This window comes from Lissotriton vulgaris, chromosome 7, assembly GCF_964263255.1.
Source record: "Lissotriton vulgaris chromosome 7, aLisVul1.2, whole genome shotgun sequence".
Classification (NCBI taxonomy): domain Eukaryota; kingdom Metazoa; phylum Chordata; class Amphibia; order Caudata; family Salamandridae; genus Lissotriton; species Lissotriton vulgaris.
Genome location: NC_141695.1, coordinates 1,105,124,203 through 1,105,132,322, shown reverse-complemented (window position 1 = coordinate 1,105,132,322; position 8,120 = coordinate 1,105,124,203). Strand labels below are relative to the sequence as shown.

At 43.1% G+C, this 8,120-nt stretch overlaps 1 long non-coding RNA gene across 2 annotated transcripts in view; it reads left to right on the top strand.

Moving 5' to 3' along the window:
* The first annotated feature begins 202 nt into the window (after positions 1–202).
* Positions 203–8,120, top strand: part of LOC147702979 (uncharacterized) — a 102,120-nt gene continuing 94,202 nt past the window's right edge. The window contains exons 1-2 of one of the 2 annotated variants that reach the window (XR_015297265.1): positions 203–448; positions 1,430–1,598. This is a non-coding gene — a long non-coding RNA (uncharacterized LOC147702979). Of the gene's footprint in view, positions 449–1,429; positions 1,618–8,120 lie in introns of both variants that reach the window. The other variant, XR_015297264.1, reaches the window with a different exon arrangement.

The window sequence follows — 8,120 nt, the reverse complement described above, 5'->3', positions numbered from 1 at the left end:
GCGTATGTTGGGTTCCTGGCTGGGGAAGGCAGCTGGCCAAACCCAACATGCACACTGCCGTCGTGCTGCACTGCTACTCATTATTCGCTGACAGTCTAGTGCGCGGCCTTCGGCTCATCATGTAACTGTGACGTGAGTGACGCCACTGGCACTGGTTTAATAATTAACACTCCACCGCCCTCACGGAGAACCCACCACTGACTGTTACGTGCCTTACCTCCTGTGCTTCATGGTGTCATTTGATTCTTGTAAAAAATACGAAGAAACAAAACCCAGATGAGGTTCTTAAAACTATATCACCCACGGATCCCAAATTGTACTTCCTGTTTCTTCCTGATTGCTATTGACAGAAGGACTGGCCGGAACCATAAGAGGGATGTCCGCGGTCCCCTTGCTGTAGATTATTTTCGAGCAGCGCAAGGAGGCGGAGCTGTGGAGTGAGGCTTCGGTAAGGTTAGGTTTCTTGCACCGTTCTGTGTGTTCTCTGGTAACAGTGTACACTTACACACTTGATATGGGATTACAAGTGCTAGAGTCCCTTCTGTGATGTTGTTTACTTTTTGATATGGGATCAGTATAAGCTGCTGTTGAACATTTGATTTAGTGTTAAGAATGCATTGGCGTTCAAAGTTCGAGATCAGCTGATCTCGGGGTGGAGTCTTTACCCTAAAATGTTTGCGGTGTTATTCGGCAGCATACAGTAGTGTCTTAGCTGAGACTTGATCCTTGTGAAAGAGTGTGTGATAATTAGGCTTCAATGGGCTGGCAATACCATTCGGATAATGATACATTTGGTTAACGATACATTGGGGTGAGGAGAACCCCTCCATCTGCTGCTATTTATTGTTACTTGTCCTTGATACTTTCCTAAATCCTGTTTATTGATTGAGGTTGAGCTCCATTTGTTGTCCTTGGAGTTTATTCAGAATCCAATGAAGGACACACAAATGAATCTATTACTATAGTAATTCTATGCTGTTTTCATTTCGCCTATTGATAGGGGGTCAGAAACAAGAGGAGTCCTTCTCTTCCTCTGTGACGTTGGCCTGACATATTCAGTTGATAGGAACAGTGTGGGGAAAAACCAAGAAATAATGAATGCATTAGTATCTTCGTTCTTACTCTTACTCCTACAAACTTGGATCTAATACTAAAAGTTCCTGTCCATTTATCTTTCCACAGGAATAACCGATGACCATTATGTAGAATAGATCTATGATTTAGGTCTCTATGGTCTTGTGAAGAATCTTGGATTATAATGTTTCTTATGTTGTTTTTTCAGGTATTGATGAAAATATATATATATATATATATATATATATATATATATATATATATATATATATATATATATATATATATATAATGACATGTCAATTCTAGGGTGGTGTTATCATTGAAGATAATCTTGTTAACATCTTATTTTTAGGTCTCCTTCCCAGCTGTTCCCTTCCATCCCTCGTTCAATCTGATCATCATTCTGTGTTTATTACAATCAGAAGTGAAGCAATCAAGAGGTCGACCAGTATTGAGCATCAAATCCACTCCGAAGTATCTACAGACTGACAGCCTGAGACATTTTTTAAAGTGCAACTTTGGTGGGTGGCACAATGAGTGGTGAGACCTATTAATATTATTTTATTTTTAATTTACAGGCCCTAGGTACATGTTTTACCATTGACAATGGACTTATAAGTAAAATTAAAGTATCAATCAGGAATACACCACTTTTACCATGTTTTAGGAAAGAGCACATGCACTACACCACTGGTTAGCAGTGCAAACGTCCTAATGGCAACCAAAACAAGGTCAAAAACAGAAAATATAAATCTGGGGTGACCCCACCAAGAGGGGCAGGTCCACCATGACAAACCCCTGCCAAAAGTCAGGGTAGACCAATTATTAACCAGATATAATTTCCTGCATAGACGTTGCAACAAAACAATGGCCCTCATATGCAGTGGAACTTCTCAGTTAGGTACCCCTATAAACCTAACCGTACCTCTCTGGCAATACTCTCTGGGGACACTTTGCTAGCCAATGGGGAACCCTCCACCTCACCTGTGGACCCCATCTGTGAAGTTCCTAAACTTAACATGCTCACAGATGCATCTCAGTGGGTAGACAGTACCAGCAAGGCCAGTAAGGTGACGTGGTCCATTCTACTCTTGGGTCAGACTTCTGTCCCTAACCCAGGGAAAACTCTACCCATAAAGACAGTATCAAATGGAGACCACTGACAGATTTCATTGTCAAGAGCCAGTAACTGAGCCATTCTCTGCCAGGTGGAGGCTTCAAGCTTGGACCTTGGGTAGGCCTCACTTCCAGCCCTGGGACAGGCAATGAATTCCCTACTTGTTCTGAGGTTTCCCAGACTGGGGGCAAAGCTTCAGGTGTTAGACATCCTACTTCCACTCTCCTTTTATCCAGGTTAGGGGTCGTATCCAGAGACTGGCTTGTCAACCAGGGGCTGTACCCTCAGGCTGAACAGGTACTAGGAGTGAGCCTTTCCACCTCCGCCCCCTTCAATCTGGGCCTCAGTACCCTCCGTTTGGCAGTGGTACCCCCAGAAATCTCAGCTTTCAGAGTACCATGTGCAGCCATCCGTTTCACCTCTTCTTACACCAGTGGTAACTCATTTCTCAGGATACAGTCAATGGGCATCTGGAAACTGACTATGATCTTCTCTAGGTCACTTCCCCACCCCACTTCAGGGGGACCAAGACCATAGGGTGACAAATTCAGGCCCTTGGGCCTGGGTTACCCTACACACCTGAAATAGCAGGTACTAATCTGTAGAAACCAGTCAGTCTTTCTACCACCATGATCTGGCCTCTTATTTCTCCTTTTCCGAAGCCACTTGCAGCTGGGCCAGCTGCAGCTTCAGCTCCCTCTCTTCCTTCCAGTCTGCTAACTCCTCAGGGTACAGATTGGAGGAGGACACATCCTGCAACCTGCCCTGCCAGGGGACCTCGTTCCTGTGGGCAAGTTGCCTTCCACCAATTGATGGAGCTTGGGGCTTTTGGCCAGGCCATTTCCATCCTCATCCTCTATGTCCATCAAGTCATACTCAGGGTTATCATTCTCTTGCACCTCTGGGTCCACCTGCATACCGCTGAAAATGTACATTCTCAAGTTCCGACTTCAGGAGCTTTGCGTAGAGTTTCTTGTTGGCAGAGCCACGTCGAGTCCATTGTTAACACGAAGAACAGGTTAGGTGTCGGGGACATTCACCGTTGTAGCATGAAGAGCCTGCTTGTTGCTAGAGGTTCACAATGGGGGTCTTTACAGGTGGTCACTGTTGACGCAGCATGTGGATTATCACTGTAGCTTCTGTTGCTGAAGTGTTTGGCGAGTGTTATTGATGTGAAAAGCTTCAAAACCCCTTCTGCCAAGTTTTCTGTCCCTCTGCTCTCGATCCATCCACAGATCACTGTCCTGGCATAAAAAAGGATCTGCTGTCATTCACAGCTCAGATTTGCATTATGTGATTTTTCAGCCCACACTTTTCATAATTGCTTTAAATGTCCTGATGATATTAAAGAGACAAATCCTGATACACGGGAGTAGAATAACATAGTTCTCTTCCTACTGGTCCCTCTAGACCTCCTGGTCTTGTTTCTCATCCTGCTTCTCTTTTCAGTGCACCTTTTCAGGGTTGCTTTGGTATGCCTCCTCGTCCTGGCTCCACTTTGCTCTAGTTGCATTGTAGTGGTTTCTTAAATTTGGTGCAACTAGTTATAGTCCTTCCTGGCCCGAATCTACCTTGTTCTGTCTTTCCTGGCACTTCCTACTCCTGGCTCATTCTTTTTAGCTATTTTCTTTTCAGACCCTCTTTGGTTCCCCCTACTTTTGCACATAATAGGCTGACCCTGTTCAGCGTGGCTACCTATTTACAGCGTAGTCCACTGCAATATTATTCTAGGGACACGCTATACACATCATTCATTTTCACTAACCATGTTCTTTTACTGTCTGCAGATCAAGTATAAGGTAAGGCAGTTATTTTGTATTTTTCATATAGATACCTAGCTTCTGGGGCTCAGACATAAGATGGCCTCACAGATGCATTCCCAGCACATTGTTTTTGTACTACAAAAACATGCTCTGTGCCCTTAGAGGGCCGAGAGGAGCACTCCAGCTGTGATGGTTGCCCTTGGATGAATGTATTGTTTGAAAGGCAGCTCTACAGATGCTAAGCTTATTTTTCACGAAATGTTCTATGTAAGATTACACTAGTTTTCAATAAACACATTGTAAACTTCCCTCATGTTTTTCTTGCCTGTACCATGAGAAAACTTGAGTGTGCAAACGAAAGTGGTAAGATCTGTTTTCATGATTCCCTTGTGCAGGGCCGGCGCTAGGCATGGGCAGCATGGGCGGCTGCCCAGGGCCCCCTGGTCTGGTCACAGGAGGGGGGGCCTCGCACCTTTAAAGACTTCGGTCTTTCGAGGCCCAGGGGGCCCCCTAAGAGTTTAAAGGTTCTACCCATTTCCCCTGCTGGCCCCTCTCACAGGGCCTGATCGCTGCAGCTGCGTGATGATGGCAGCGATTTGATAGGTACTTAAACTGCCCTTATGTGTCAAGTGCGCCCTGTCATTTATGAATGAAAGCAGGATCTCCTGCAGGGCGGACAACAAAGAATATAATTACTTCCTGTCACGTGAAATCTGATCACCTAGGATGAGGGAACACTAGGAAAGGAAGCATAGAGGTGAGAAAAAAGGGGGGGGGAGCAGATAGGTGTGAGTATGACAGAGACCTGGGGTGCAGGCAAAGAAGCAGACACAGCATTAATATGTGGTTGGAGCAAGGCTTTACGTGTCTTACACCCAGCAATTAATTAGAACGGAGATTGAAACGGGCCCTATATCTTTTCCTATATTCATGTACTAACTTGACTGCAAAAAAACTGGTTTAGTGTCTGCACAATGAGGTATGACACGTTTACAGGGTCGGACTGACCTATAGGGCAATCAAATCAGGCTGTGCCCAACGGTCTAATCTGTCAGGTCAGTCTGTAGGCTGTTTTTTTAATGTTTACAGGCCTGCTTTATGGTCATATGAGACTTTTTTAATGTTGATTTTCATGATATTTTAAAACTAACATTGCTTCCAGCAAACTCAAATATATGCAGTCTTCCATACCTTACACAATCGTACACAGCATGTCTTTACAAATTAAAAACTGATATAATTTGCAAATACAGACATTTTTCTAGCTGCCTAATTCACTAATGGGGGCCACTTTTATTTCGGTCCTGGGGCCTATTTCCTGTCTCAGTCTGACAATGTATGTTAGGGTAATACATGGCAACAAATTCGTTCCCATTTGTGGTTCACGTGCTGCACTTAATTTTGCATTCCTTAAAAATCCTAGGTATTTCCCAGATGTGTGTTTCTGTCATTCGTTTCACAGCATATTACTCTTGTATGGTGCACACTTTGTATTGAGTTGCATCCAGGTCTTTATAATAGGCTACAATTGAGAGCTTTGTATTTGTGCCTACCTGGGGATCAAAAAGGTGTTCAGAATACGTGATCATTCAATACATGGCCTCTCTGCAGAGAACACAGAGGTACAGTATTCAAATTGCAGGTGTGATTCTGTGCAAATGTGTGTGAAGGAGGCACTCATTGGTCAAAACAGTGACAAGGTAAAAGAAAAATAATTTGTTGTTGTTACTCATTTATCCGAAACAGCTAACAACCATTGACAAAATCAATACTCCTGGTTGTTTTTAAGTGTATGTCAGTTGTGTTATACTTCTGTTTTCAATCACGGAAAGCCCAGAGAGGAAACAAAGTACCGGTCAGATTGTACTCTTTGTGGAATCACAGAAATTTAGATTACCCTGTTTAGGCTACACCCTTAATTATGTAGACCACACCCCTTTAAGAGACCCACTCATTTGTTTTTCAGCCAGCCTAAAGGCGTGGGCTGGCAGAAAGGGAGACAGGGAAGAGGAGAGATGGATGTAATGGGCAGAATCCATGCGGACAGGCTGGTAGAGAGATTAAGAGCTGAGGTGAAGAGCATTACATTCAAGGATGTAAGAGGAGAAGAATCCATGCAAAGTGGTAGGAGGCCGGAAAACTTGGGATCTTTGAAATGCATAGGTTCCTAACGTAACATTTAATAATTTGTTGTGTGCAAGGCATGCCTCACACTTCCTAGTGGTTTGGAGGTTTCACCCTCATCAAGAATACTTTTAAAAATGGCAGAAGATTGTATTATTGGCCCATTTTCTATAAATTCATAATCCCATTCAATAGAAAAATAACAATTTTTAAATCATTTAATGTATTTCTATTTAATACAGATGTAAAATATAGGTACGCATTTTCTAAGTATTAATTTTTAACCGTTATACTCACCTCCAAACTCAGTAAGTAGCTTCTTGCAAAAAGGCTTCAACAATACCATATAATCTGCGATCTCTGAATAAACTGCACCTTTTATAAAATACAGCAGCTCATCTCTTAATGAGCATTTCTAAGTTCAAATATTTCTCTCATGTATTGTTGGAGCTACACTAGTTTCCCATTAGAAAGGAAGTAGCCTTCAAGGCACTGTATACTGCTCACAACATAGGTCCTGAGTACCTTGGAGAAATGCATATGGTACACACCTAGGGGAGCTCTTCGATAAACCTCCTCGGGAAAAGTGGAAACACCTAAAATAAACAAAGAGACATGGAGTGGCAGAAGCTTTATTTCATTCCTTGCAAACTCTGAAACCATTTAGAAAAAAATTAAAACCTGGCTTTTTTCAACTATGTTGCCAATTTGCTTACAGCTGCAGATGGCAGTGCTACACTGGCATGCGCTATAAACAATATCAATAAGATTAATGGCCAATTGAAAGGAGTTCCTATGATGTCACTTCCTGTTAAGTTAACTCGTATGCAAATTATAGGGGCCTCGCATTTTCCTATTCTGCCCAGGGCCCCATGAACCCTAGGACCGGCCCTGCCCTTGTGGATCTAAGGGCCCGATGTAGGTAAATCCCATTTACTGATTTTGAAATACCGAATTTTACCGATTCAGTATTTCAAAATCGGTAAATGGGATGTAGGTCCCAACATCTGGATTCGTTACCGAATCCTTAACAATTCTTTAATTACCGATTCGGTAAATACCGAATCTGTAATGCCCATTCATTCCTATGGGCTTTGAAGCCCATAGGAATGATTAGGCATTACCGATTTGGTATTTACCGAATCGGTAATTAAAGAATTCACAAGGGTGCAGGGGGTGTCACTTTGACACCCTCTAGCACCCCCAAAACGGGCATGTGTGCAATGTGGCACACAGACATGCCCTAAGGGCACGTCTGTCTGTCACATGGCACATGTGTACATGCACAGATGTGCATGTACACAGGAATCGGTATTTTACCATGGATTTGTATTCCATGGTAAAATACCGATTCTGTAAGCCATGTGCCAATAGAAAATTGGCTACCCACATAGCATTTTCGGTAATTTTACCGAATCGGTAAATATTACCTAATCGGTAAATATTACCGATTCGGTAATTATTACCGAATCGGTACTTATTAGCGATTCGGTAATGATAACGATTCGGTAAAATGACCGAATATGTGCACCTACATCTCCCTAGCCCTTTACCGATCGGAAACGGCCGAAAATCGGTATTTTCGGCCGAATCCGATCGGTAAAGGGCTACCTACATCTGGCCCTAAGTGTCATGTTTTTGATTTGTCTGAATCACTTGGTACTCTGTGCAGGTTAGGAGTTAGTTGAGGCACAGTGAGCTAGTCAGTTAAAGAAAAACAGGTTCTGAGGGGGTACGCAAACTCAGTCTCCTACCTCAGGGCATCCTGTCTTCCACATACGCAGTTCTATTAGTCCTATTGGAATCCGTATAACATGGAATCACCAACTTTCAAAGGTCAGGTACTAATTTAACAGACCTCCTGAGTAGTGCTGACGTTTACCTATGGTGCCCTGTTCACCTTACACAGTGACATCCATGCTGTTAGGGATATATCCTCCACATCACTTTAGGGAGTATCTACATTTTGTGTGATGGTTGTTCAAACTTGAACCTTTAAAAGATTACCCCCCTTTCATGTTACCCACTTTGGACACTGT